The sequence below is a fragment of the Lynx canadensis genome, chromosome A1, assembly GCF_007474595.2.
Source record: "Lynx canadensis isolate LIC74 chromosome A1, mLynCan4.pri.v2, whole genome shotgun sequence".
Classification (NCBI taxonomy): Eukaryota; Metazoa; Chordata; class Mammalia; order Carnivora; family Felidae; genus Lynx; species Lynx canadensis.
In genome coordinates, this window is record NC_044303.2 from 91,091,504 (window position 1) to 91,104,478 (window position 12,975).

Here is a 12,975-nt window from a genome sequence, read left to right on the forward strand (position 1 = left end):
CTTCCTTCTGTGTGGTCCACTTTCCCTGCAATGATGATTGACTGCCCCTTCCAGGCCACTCCCAGAGAAGGGTCCTGAGCTCTCTTTAGGCCCCATTTGGACCTTGCTTCCTCTGGTAGATAGCCAGATGCCGCGAGGGGAGGGGAGGGCATGACGAAGACCCCAGAAGTGCTCCCAGCAGCTTCGGCAGCCTGTACACAGACTCAGATCATTTTTTTTTCTTTCTTTTTCAACTTGGAACCAAGGTGCTCTCTGGGCCCAGGAGCATGGAAGGAGCTTCTGGATGGGCATGGTGACAGCTGCTGGCTGTAGCCCCTCAGACCCTTCAAGGAGTCTTGGCCTACCTCTAGCCCAAACCTCCCCTCTCTTCTTGGGATCTTGGGTGCTGGGTTGCAGCAAGGCCAGGTTGGGGTCTGACCATGGTCCTAGCAGGCCTCACGGTCCTCAGGGCCCCAGGGACCAGATAAGGCTGCCTTGCCTGTGCCTAGGCTAGGCTCAGCCCCCAGCCTCTGGTCCTGATGGACCCCTGGCTGCAGGATGGTCAGGGCAGCTGGGCCTTAGGTCAGGCTCATCTACATGTGTACAGAGAGCCCTGAAGGCCCCACTGGGCCAGCCCATCCATGCTGTGATTTGCCGAGACACTCCCATCACCCGAAGCCGCCCAGGCTCATTTATTTCAGGTCTCTCTGACTGCCCAGCTTGACAGATAAATTGGGCGCAGGCTGGCAGGGCACCATTCTAATTTCAAGGAGTGGCAACAGATACCTTTGCAAAGCAATTGTTCCGTCAGGAAGCTCAGCGCTCTCTGGAGCTGATCAATACTTTGGGCGGACCCTTTTTCCCAGGTGATGAATTGCTGTCTGCCATGCCTTCTTCAGGCTCAGCCTTCCTGCCTCTTTCCTACCCATGGGCTTCTCCGCAGGGGGAGGAATGGAGAATGACCCCAGAGCGTGAGCATAAGAGTGAAAATAGGGCAGGCGAAATGCCCCGGACCAGGGATAAGGGACTATACTGGCCAGCTGTCCTTGGGTAAGTTGGGCCTCTCTCTGTCCAGTGGGATCAGAAGGGCCTGTGTCTCAGAGAGCTGAGGGCTTTCGGCTTGATGCTTCTGGGCTCTGCTCAGTCTAGGTGAGGTAGAGCCTGCAAAGAGGGGCTGTCAGGTGCTCTGGGCTCGCTCCAATCCCAGATTCCATGTGGTGCCTATCTCCTGAATGTGGCAGCCTTCCCCTTTGGCCTTGCCGGCTTTGCCTTATTTTCTGGGCTTCTGTTGGTCTTTTGGTACCTTCTGTTAAATCCGTCCTCCCTTCCCGCCACCTATTGTTAGAACTCAGGATGCAGGAAAGGAATTTCAAACTACAAACAAACCTAGAAACCAGTGGCCTTAGAAGATGCTGGGAAAAGCTGGCTTCATGGGTTGGAGGCTGAGATTGTGCTAGAAGGTGGTGGGGTGTGGTGAAGGTATTCCAGCCTGGACCTTAGACCTCAGGCCTGGGCTTTGGGTGTGTAGGCTCCAGGCTGTGGGGCTGTGGGTGGTTGGTCCAGGCCCGGGGTCTGGGGCCAAGTCCCCTTTCAGTCATGTCCATGCCCAGTGTCAGCACGACCCTGTGCGGGTGACTTGGTCCACCCACACAGTGAGAGTACATTTCTCACCGGATGTGCCTGATTGTTCCCACTCACTCAGGACTGAGGCCCACTCACTGGCTGGAGGGGGTCCAGAAGCAAGTTATGCTGGGGCTGGGCTGAGGGCCCATGGTGAACTTAGACAGTCCAGCTTTCCATTAGCCTGGGCCTTGTCCAGGCCCATAGTGTGTGTGTGCGCGAGTGTGTGTAAGCCAGGGGATCCTTTCTTCTAGTGAATTCTGATGGGGACTCTGATATATCAGTGTGGCTGTGGCTGAAACAAGCAGGAGGTGCTGACTTGAGGCTTCCCCCCCACCTCCCTACCCTCTCCCAAGGCAACTTCTGGAAGCAGGTATGAAGCTCCCATGATGGGCCATGCATATGATAGGTTCTCTGGGGAAGGGAAAATACCTGTTCTGGGTCTTCCAGTCTGGGGGGGGGTGGTGGCATCTGACTGGGTGTGGGGTTGGGGGTAGGGGTGCCTATTGGGGGTGGGTAGGTGTGTCCCACACAGCCCTTCCCGGGTGCTGAGACACACTGTCCTGTTTTCTCTGAGCACCTAACAGCCTTCCTGGGGTGCTCTCAGGAGGTCACCCAGCCTCAGAGAATTGTTATCACGAATAGTCTCCATCATCTGAGGTCAGTTGCTGGGCTGCAGACTACCCAGGGAAGAAGGATGGAAAGTGAAGGTGTTCACATGTCTTGCCAGACTCAGGCCAGGGTCTGGCATGTGCTCAGAGCAGCTTAGCATATAATAGTGTTGCCCTTGGGCCCTGGAAGAGGGTATTAGGGTGAACAAAGGCTTGAGAGAGAGGAGGGGGGACCTTTTCTCTCCTGATTGCCCTACATACGTTGCAGAAGTGTTTCTGCTCAGCCCTGCTGGACCCAGGAGCCCAGAAGGGGCAGGAGGGCAGAGCTGAGGCCAGGGGGCCAGGGTGGCCTTTTGGGGACAGGTGGCGGAGGCATTTCCAGGCCTCCTCTGTGCCAGGCCTCACTCGGGTGCACCTGGCCTCATTCTCTGTCCCTGCCCTGAGCCAGCCCTGTGTCTGGGAGAGTATGTTGCTGGGGGGACTATATAACATCAGCCTTTTTGGTTTTTGTGAGCCTGTACGGGTGTGTGCATGCACTTTTGCACTTAGGCACATACGTGGATGGGGTCCCACTCTCAGTTCCGGGCCTACGCCTGAGCCCTGCCCTGACTGCCATCTGTCAACTCTGTCTGGGGCTGTGGAGGGGGAGCCAGGGCCAGCGGGTGTGGGAAGAGGAGCCCCAGTCTGGGCCGGAAGCCCTGCCTAGTACTTGAGCCGGTGACCCTGGCACGTCACTCCCTCCTACTCTCTGGCTACCGCGACATACTGCCGCCAACTGGGTCGCTTAAAACAGCTGCAGTGCGTTATCCTCTCCCAGTTCTGGAAGGCGCAAGTCCGACAGGAGTATCGTCTCTGGGCAGAAACCAAGTGTCGGCAGGGCCATGCTCCTTCTGGAGGCTGCGGGGCGATCTGCTCCTGGTCTCGTCCAACTTCTGGTGGCTGCTGGGGTCCCTTGGCTTGTGGCCACATCACTCCAGTCTCTGCCTCTTGGTCACACTGCCTCTTCGCCTTCTGTGTGTGTGTTTAGTCTCCCTCTGCCTCCCTCTGGTAAGAGTGCATGTGATTGCATTAAGGGGCCCATCCAGATGATCCAGAGGGGTCTCCCCCCATCTCAAGGTCTGTCATCTAATCACATCTGCAAAGTCCCTTTTTGTCATATAAGGTAACATTCACAGGTCCTAGGAATCTTGGGGGCCACCAGTCAGCTTACAGAGGAAGTGAACCAGCCCTGTCGAGCAGGGCCATCTGTGCAGTGAATGGGATGCCCATCCTTAGAGGAGCAGGCACCCCTTGCTTCTTCTTGGGGCACAGTGCTCCGGCACAGCTCAGGCAGGGCCATTTCCCTCTGCCTCCGCCAGACTGTGGGGCCTGGAGAAGCTGGGCCGTTCTGTGGCCAGGCTGGCCCCAAGACCACGTGCACAAAACTGGCCTTGCCACTGACACTAAGAGCCTGGTTGTCTGTGGGAGGCTGAAGATCCCCACAAGGTGGGAGAGATCCCTGGGTCATGAGCTGAGCATGTGGTCTCTCCGTCAGGCACATGGTGCCATTAGCAGAAAGCCCTGCCATCCCAAGACACAAGGCCAACAGGACCCAGCAGACAGTGTCAGTGAGGACAGTGGCAGAGGGTAAGAAAAACAGCAACACCCATCCTTGGCCTGACTTTCATTTCCCTCCTTTTGATATAAATGATCGACACAGGGGTGCCTGGGTGGCTCAGTCAGTGAAGTGTCCAACTTGGGCTCAGGTCATGATCTCATAGTTCACAGGTTTGAGCCCCACATCGGGCTCTGTGCTCACAGCTTGGAGCCTGGAACCTGCTTCCTATTTTGTGTCTCCCTCTGTCTCTGCCCCTCCCCTGCTCACACTCTGTCTCTCTCTCAAAAATAAACATGAAATAAGTTAAAAAAAACAAGCAATGACTGACACAGAGAATATGTCTCTACTAAAAGGCAAACAGTAGCGTGAATGTGGTGGCATGTGGCATCCAGCCATGGCCTCGTCGTGGGCACAGAGCTGACCGGAGGCCTCGTCCACAGGGGTAGCCCCTGCTTAGCTCCCCTGAGCATGACCTGGTGGAAGTGTGGCCCTGGGACAGTGATCCCCTTACTGTCAAGAGAATCCAGACATCAGAACTTTCATGTGAACTCTCATGATTTAAAAATATTGCTTCAAATTTCTAAAAAGCTCCGTATGAGCCAAATAGGACATGGCCTCCATTGGCCACCTGTGCTTATGAGATGCAGAGACGGAAGTGTCCTCTGTGCTTCTGTGGGGGGTGCTCTGCTAGGCCCCCTGCAGTCCCGGCACATGCCCTCAGGATGGAGGAGGGGCTTCATGCCCCTGCTAGGTGGGTGGTCTCTGTCCCACAGAACTGCCCATGGGCCACTCTGTCCTCCTGCCTGCTTTGCTCTAAGTCTTGGCTGAAGGAAGAGAAGTCAGACAGCTCAGTGCTCGTGACCTTGGCTGTTGCCTCCTCGGAAGCAGCCCGTGCCAAGCCTCTGCCCGCTGCTGTCAGGCTGCGGCATCCTCCCTGGCGGGCAGAGGAGGCATGCCGCCCTCGGGAGCGTTCTGCCCTCCTGCTGCCAAGGAAAGCCAGCGAGAGAGCACGGACAGGGTGCTGGCACTGTGTGCTCCTCCTAGTGGCTCCTCCACGTGGCCAGCCTGCAATCTCCATCCAGTGGCCCACAGTGGTTCCTCTGCTGACCCGCTGCGTATCTCCATCCATCACGGGACATTGCCTTAAGCACGGTAGGAGTTCCCCAGGCCTCTGAGGAGTAGGGAAGGGGCTGCCTCAGGAGTGAAGCTGGAGGTAGGAGTGCAGGGTCAGGAGCCGGGGCGCCAGGCTGATGCTACGAACTGGCAGGGCCTGCAGCCTGGAATGTTCCAGAGCATGGATGGCGTCCTGCAGGCAGTGGGAGGCCTCAGTAGGAAAGGAGTCTGAGATAGTTCTGTGTCACAGCCAGCCATCTGTGGTCCAGGTTGGAGGCAGGGAGTCCAGAGTGGGGTGCAACGGAGAGAGAGTGGAGTCCTGTCAGGACTGGCCATGGATGGGAGGTGGGCAAGGCTCCACTCAATAGTAGGTAGATGACCAGGCCAATCTCGGTGATGCAGTGAGTGTGAGGCATAAGGGAGAGGCTGAGGCCTGAAGGGGGTGTGGAGGGGGCCGCTAACTTGTTGGAGGCCAGACCGGGGAGGCTTTCCTCTCTGCGGTCTGTTTCCAGAGACACATTACCACAAGCTTGGTAGCTTAAAACAATACAGGTTTATTGTCTTATAGTTGTGGAGGCCAAAAATCCAAAACAGATCTTAAGGGGCTAAAACTAAGATGTCCATAAGGTTGGTTCCCTCTGGAGCATCAATGAGGAGAGTCCCTTCCTAGCCTTTCCCAGCTTCTAATGTCCACCGGCATCCCTTGGCTGGTGGGCACATCACTCTGGTCTCTGCTTCCTTGGTCACTGATTCCTCTTCTGTAGTCAGGTCTCCCTGACACTTGTGATTACATTTGTCCCATTGGGGTAATCCTACCCATTTCAGGAGTCTTAATGTGATTAAGTTAAGGGTAAGTTGAGTCCTGCTAACCATATAAGATAACACTTACAGGGTCTGTGGATTAGGCTGTGGACATTCTGGGGCCATGATTCAGCTTCCATGATATCTAAATGTTAACGCCTGAGGTTCTGTTGGAGTGGGGAGAGAGGCCCTTGCCTGGCTTTGCACCCTGAACCCCAGGCCTGGCTGGTGTCTGGTGGCTTCTGTCTGTGTCCCCAACCTAGGCATCCCTGAGCCTCTTGCTGAAGCCCCACAGCCGGGTCTGGCCCTCATGGGTGGAGACCTGGGGGCTCTCATACCAGACTTGGCTTCATGCCCTGCCCAGCCAGCTCAGAGTTGCAGCTGAAAGCCTAGGGGCCTCCGAGCTTGATTCCCAGGGACCCTCATCTTCCCCTCCTCATTCCACCCCCCGGGGCTGTATCTGCAGTTCAGGGACCAGAGGAAACCCAAGGCAGTTGGCCTGGCTCCTGGAGGCATGTTTCAGAGTTGAGCACACCCTTGGCAGCGACCTCAGTGCTCCTGCTGCTCTGCGGCCAGCCCCCCTGGACGGCTGTAGGAGATGCCAGCGTGGTGATGTGGCTTCACGCCCGAGGGGTGGGCTGGGGTGGGCGCTGGGACAGCCGGGGCTGCACATTCTTGAGGCCTGGATATTTGTGTGGGGTCAAACTTGGAAGAGCGCCCCAGAGCTGTCGGCAAGCAGGGGCTGTGCTTGTTCCCCAGGCTCTACACACGGGGGCCCTGGCCAGTGGTGGGTTATGCAGTGGAGATTTGCTAGGTGTGGCCCTCGAGACACAGTGTGACTGGCATTCTGCCTGGGTGCCGTGGACAGCCCACGTGCTCAGCTGCTTTCCTCAGACATAAATTGAGCAGTCTCTGTGTCTCGGGCCTGCTCTCCTCCCTCCCTCCCTCCTCCTGAGTTTGTGTGGAATTTTGTCCAGGGGTGGAGCCAGCCAAGTGATCGTGGCCCAGGAGAGATCTGATCTTTGCCGGAGCACCATGAACGATGATGAATGCGACTTGGAGATGGAGGCTTGGCCCTGGCCTGGGGGTGGCCCCAACTCAGGTGCAAGAGACAGTTCTCAGAGACAGGCCAGTGGTTCTCACAAGAGCCAGGCAGTTTGGTGTAGAAGTCAAGTGTATCTGCCTCATCTGTAAAATGGGTGCAATGGCACAGGGCGCATGGCACTTAAACAGCTTTGGCACGGCACCTGCTCCATCTTTGCTGTTACCCATTATTCCGATTCAGGCTGTTTGCTCAGGCTCTGTGGGTCCTCTGCCCTCACTGCCCCTTCTCCGTGGCTCTCTCTTCCACAGACACAATCAACTGCTGCTCCTTCTTTTCTTCCTTTATATTTGTATTGCGAATGTCCCCCAGAGAGGTAACCACGCCTGGTTTCCAGATAACACGCTGCTGGGGAGTTGAAGCTGTGTCTGCTCCAGGCGCGTCTGGAGTTTAATTAGCAAGAGCAGTGTGTCTGGGTGCCGCGTTGGCCGTGGGCTCCACATGGCCTGCTCTTTGCGGGTTCCTCAGCATAGCAGACTGGGATGTTTCTGGGAGAGACGTGATGTCTCCAGGGGCAACTTAACACGTCTGTGGCGTTTGTGCTTTAGATGTGCCAGCCGGCCTGCCTGGGGTGGGAACAGCTGGGCCTGAGTCTCCATGGGGACCCTGGTGAGCCTCTCTGCACACCTCAGGTACCCCCATGGGATGACTGCGAAGGAGGCATGGGCTCCTGTGTGCTGTGTCCACACAACGAGGGGCAGAGGGCAGGGTCCTAGGACATGGACCTCTTGGGGACGTGGAGGGGCCCAATGGCAAGTGAGAAGTGCTGGGTCCTAGTATCTGGGAGATTGGGCTGCAGAGACAGCTCCAGGGGTGCCCAAATGGGACAGGAGGCCCTTCCCCAGAAGAAGAAACTGGGTTTGAACCCAGGGTCTGAACTCTGTGGATTTGTACAAGGTGGAGGCCCCTAATCCCAGGCCCTGTTTCCTCTCAGAAATCTCTGCAGGGCTGTAGACACTTCAGCTAGCTCCATGCCTGAAGTGTTTTCTAGAAAAATTTCCAATTTTCCTTGACCCATTTCTCTTTGAAATTAATATTAAGCAGCACTGTGCACTTGGCCCTGAAGGAACTCTGAGCTGCGAAAAGGTCACACGATTAGATAGAAATGTTGGTGTCTGGCTCTCTCCCCCTCTCACGCTCAGGCTCCCCTCTCTCACTCTGTCTCCCCTCCTTTCTTGCACATGCACGCTTGCTCACACATGTTTGGAATTCGGGCCAGCTTCTGGGGCTGGAGCTGGGGTGTCTTTCCCAGAGCTTCTGACTTGGCTCCCTCTGTCTGGACTCAGTCTTGGGGTGTGGGCTTCATCCCATGATGTGCAGCTGGAGCACCTCCTGGGGGGATGTCCAGGCAAAGTGAGGGGTACACCTGGGACGAGGTCAGGGCTCAGGTGAGAGGTTGCACAGGATTCAGGGCCAGGGCCAGGAGGGGAACATGGCCTTGAAGCGGGGCCTGCACAAGGAGGTGGATGGCACCGACCTGGGCTGGGGATGGACCAGGTACCTGGTGATGCTCCCCAGGCACAGGGGGAGCAGTGGGAGTGACAGTTGTACTCCTGAAATGACAGACTCCTGAGATGGGACACTGAGGCTTAGAAGGGGCACCTTTGTTCTCTCATTTATTCATTCATTCATTCACTCAAGACATTCTTACTGTGCACCCACCTTGTTTCTGGGCCTGGATTGGGTGCTGGGGATATATCAGGGGATAAGCCAGAGGAAGTCCCTGCTCTTTCAGAGCTCACCAGCCCCCAGGGGACACACAGGGAGCAGAGGGGTAAATCATCCAATGGAGTAAAATCCAAGAGTAGGGTAGCGTGAGAGAGGGGGGGTAAGGGAGGGAGCTACTTCAGGTGGGAGGCGAGGCAAACCTGGCTGGTGGGAAGGCCTGCCCCAGGAGGACTGCTCCAGACAGAGGGGATAGCAGGTGCAGAAGCACTGGGTGCTGGGCCTGGGGAAGTGGTGAGGGCTAGGTCTGTGCAGTTTGGTGCAAGGTGGGCCTTGTTCTCCCAGCTGTGGGAAGCCTTTGGAGGCTCTCAGTGGAGATAGTGGGAACAGGGAGGCCTGTGAGGCGTCCTGGGTGGTCCCCCCGGCCAGTGACAGATGGTGGGCAGATGGGTTCAGGGTGTGCCTTGAGGTAGAGCTCACGGGACGTGGGTGTAAAGGGAGGGGTCAAGGGCGGCTCCTGGCTCTTGAAAGGCCTGAGGGCCCTGGAAGGTGGCGGATGGTTGTAACCCAGCTGAGGCAGGGATCCTGGCAGAGGAGAGGCAGGTCAGGTGGCCCGGCCAAGTGCAGAAGCTAGAATTGGGGCCCATTCTCCCGACCTCTGGGCTGTACCCCTTCCACTGCTCCTGGCTGCCCTGGTTCAGATCAGGGAGGTTTCCCGGAACAGATGGTGCCAGCCATGGGCCAAGCCCATTTGGCTTCCAGACTCTGGGGTTGGGGGCGGGGACCCCAGACACAGCCCCACAGGTAGGCAGATTCTGGGTTATAAAGCTTCTCTTGCTCCTGGGGGCAGAGGCCCTGCTCTGTGGGACAGTGTTGCTGGTCACCGTGTACTGTCCAGGGTCCCCAAGGTTGTACATGTGTCCTTGCCTCTCTGACAAGCCACGTTTTTCTTTCCCACTCTGCCACTTTGGGGAGGGGCTCTGGATCTGCTAGGGTGGATGGAAGCTTGTGGGAGTGTTCAGGGCAGGCTGTCATCCAGCTGCTGTTTGAGACAGCAGTAATGCCCCTGCCTTTAGGACAACCTCTCTTGGTATTTGGGTTTGGGGACCTCCTGGCAAGGGGCCTTGGATTCCTCTCCTGTTGCTAACCCTGCTGGCCACAGACTGAGCCAGTCCTGATGCCCTGGAGCCCTGGCTCTGAGCAGCTGTTAAGAAGTACTTGCAGAGTGACTGAAATAATCATGGAGTCCAAGTGCACATGGGGCAGGGCCAGACTGGTTTCCTACTGCAGCTCCCCCTGTCTCCAAATCCTCACCAGCACAGGGGCTTCGCTGACCGATATTTTGCTGATCTGGCAGGGGAAGCAGTGCTGCTCTTTGCTTTCGTTTGTGCTTCTCTGATGGCCAGAGAGGTTGAATGATCTCCCAGAGTGTGATTGCTTTGTGTGTCTCCTCTTCCTGTTTAAGTCCTTTGCGCGTTCACCTCCTGGGGTCTTACATATTGGGATAAGCCTTTTATCTGCTTATCGACTTTCTGTCACGTTTGATACAAGCCTCTCCCCCCAGGCTCTGGTTCCCCTTTTCTTTTCGGTTTTATTTATTTTCATTGCACAAAAGCCAGTCTTTCCAGAGCCCGGTCTGTGAGTGATTCTTCTCCTGTCCCTGGAGCTGTGTTGGTGGCTCAGGGACATGTGTTTATCGAGGCCTATGGGAGGACAGCCTCACCTATGCAGGCATTCACCAGGGCACTGCAGGCACATCATCTCTGGACTCGTGCAAAGACCCCGTGGGCTTGGTTGTGCCCACTTTACGGATGAGGAACCTGAGATAGCCACACAGCTGGTAAGTTGTGAGAGCCACAGTTGAAGGCGGGCTGTCAGCCCCCACGTGTGGCAGGGAGGAACAAGCTAGGACCCATGGCTGCCTGGCTTCCTGTGTGGCATCTCCTTTCCACCCTCAGAGCTCCCCACCTGAAGTCTGTCCGTCTTTGGGAAGCATGCAGAAACTGAAGCCCAGTGAGGGTGTGAAGAAGTATCTCATGTCACCTGTCTTATTAGCTGCGGGGAGAATTTTCTGCTTGCTGCTGAATTCCTGGCATTGGGTAGAGTGTCTGCCACACAATTGGCATCTGAATATCTATGAACAGAAAATGAATGTGGCTGCCCTCGAGGCCTGGCCACACGGTCCTCATTCCTAGGGAAGCGGTTGGTCCTGGTAGGTATTTGAGGGCTTGCTACTGAAGCCCAATTTTATTACTGCAACTTATACTCCCTGCGCTGAAGATTCTTGGATTTGTGCCGGTGGAATGTTGCCGGGGCCAAGGTTGCCCTGGGACGTCAGGTGGCCCTGGGCCTTTGCTGCTGCACTGGGGAGACTAGCTGGGGACAGCAGTGCTCTTCGGGCAGGGGAAGGCCTGCTGCACTGCCCCCAGTGTCCTCTGGCTAGCATTCACTGTGTCATTGTCTTTGAACATGAAGTGCCCTGTGGAAACCATATCCTTTGTTCGCTTACTCATTCAATCCATTCACCAGATCTTTACAGATGGCCCACGCAGGGCCCGGCAATGGGCCAGGCTCTGGGACTCTGGGAGCCAGACAGACATAGCCCCCTCATATCCCCACCCCCTACCCTCACACAGCTTGTGGTGACCCGGGAGGTCCCCAAAGGCCTGTGCAGTTAGAAATGATGGGAAATGCCGTAAACTGACCACAGTGACTGGGAGGTGGAGCCACATCTGAAGTGTGGGTTGTAGTTCACTGGGAGAGGAGAGGGGCGGAGGCAGCAGGGGTGAGTGCAGTGCCCTGAGGGGAGTGCCTTTTGGAGGTGCAGTAGGAGGGGCCTGAGGGGCTGATGGGGATGGGTCCTGTGGCCCAGTCTTAGAGGGTGGGGTGGTGCCCGGTGTAAGTGGAGAAGCAGTGTGGCCTGGTTCCGTGGCAGGGCAGGGACAGGGGAGGAGGAGGAACATGCAGGGAGCCCTGAGGAGGCCACTGATGTGGCCCCAGAGAGAGACTGGGGTCTGGACCCAGTTGGCTGGGGATCGGAGAGGATGCAACATGGAGCCATAGAGCCGCAGGAATGTTGGGGATCCTGGTAGGTGATCTTCACAGTGGCCAGAGGGGAATGCTGCCCGCCAGAAAGTACCACATTCCCATCCAGGCCTGCCCCAAGGTCAGGGAGGAGCCAGAACCACAGCTCCTAGGCAGGCACCTCCCATACTCCCTGCCCCCACCTTGGCCTGCAGACCCAGCAAGGCAGCACTTGCCAGAATCCTCTCTTTGCTGGGGCCCAGGCCTGGGAGGTATCTGTGTGTCTGGGTTGTTTTTTTTTTTTTTTTTTTTTTTTTAGGCTTCTATCCAGAGCTCTCTGGACTCATGTTTGGGATGGGTTAAAACGCCATCTGCAGATTCCTCGCTGGAAGTTTCTTTGGTGATTTCAGGGTCTCCAGGGTGTGCTGTGGGGCTAGTGTTTACCCTCTATCCTCAGTGCTTTTAGGGTTCACAGGATGGGGCCAGCACTGGTCAGGTGTGGGAGGACACGTGCACTTGGCAGGTGATGGAGTTAGGGCAACAAAGAGCTGAGGCACTGGGCCAGCGTGGGTGGGCTAAGGACCAAGAGCCGCCCTGAGATCCCCAGACCACAGGCACGAGTCCTCAGTGGGACACAGAAGTTCGAGATGAGCCAAGTTCAGTTAAGGTTGTTTGGGTTGGGGGGCTCAGAGGGGCTCAGGTTATAGGCAAGGAGAATGAGGGCCTGCTAGGCCCCTCCCCCCAACACAGAGCTGCAGGCTGGAGGTTGTGCCTTGGGTGTGGGAATCTGTGTCCAGTGCCAAGGTTCAGGAGGTGCAGACCCCTAGAGGGGTAGAGCCCTCTAGGACAGTAGCTTGTGTCCCTGTGACCTTGCCCAGAGTCTCGGGTGTCCACTGAGGGTAGTGAGGGGCACAGTTCTGCAGGGTAGGGCTGGATGGGCAGCATAGGAAGAGGTGGGCTGGCATGGGGACATAGGCCACCTTGGGGTCAGTGGCAGGAGGGCTTCTGATTTCTCAGAAGCCGGAAATTGTGATTTTATGTAAAACCTCTTCATTTCCAAATGTTGGCAGCTGATTCAAAAATTTCAAAAGCTGCATATGGGTCAAGCAGGTCCCCGGTGGTGGTGGGTGCAAGAGTCACGGGGTGGCTTCAGTGCCCAGAACCTGAGCCCATAGCATTCCCGCAGCGGCTGGGTCGGAGCTCTCAGTGCAGCCAGTGCTGCCTCGGAGTTGAAATGCACTTCAGAGGAATTTTTATTTTCATTTTGGGAACGTCACAAGGGACTGTTCCAGCGGTTCTGTCTCTGTGAGGAGAGATCTGCGGTCACTGTGTTTTTCTTGGAAGCCTTTGGGGGAGCCCATCTGCAGAGCATTAGTGGGAGAGGGGTGTGGTAAGGGGAGGCTCCATCTAGGCCTCCAGACGGAACCTGGGCGGGGTGGCTGTTTGGTTAGGATCAGCCCCCA

At 56.6% G+C, this 12,975-nt stretch overlaps 1 protein-coding gene across 1 annotated transcript in view; it reads left to right on the forward strand.

Annotated features, from left to right (window-relative positions):
- The window catches only part of ADAMTS2 (ADAM metallopeptidase with thrombospondin type 1 motif 2), a 246,077-nt gene that overhangs the window by 79,330 nt on the left and 153,772 nt on the right, over positions 1 to 12,975 (forward strand). The window lies entirely within an intron of this gene.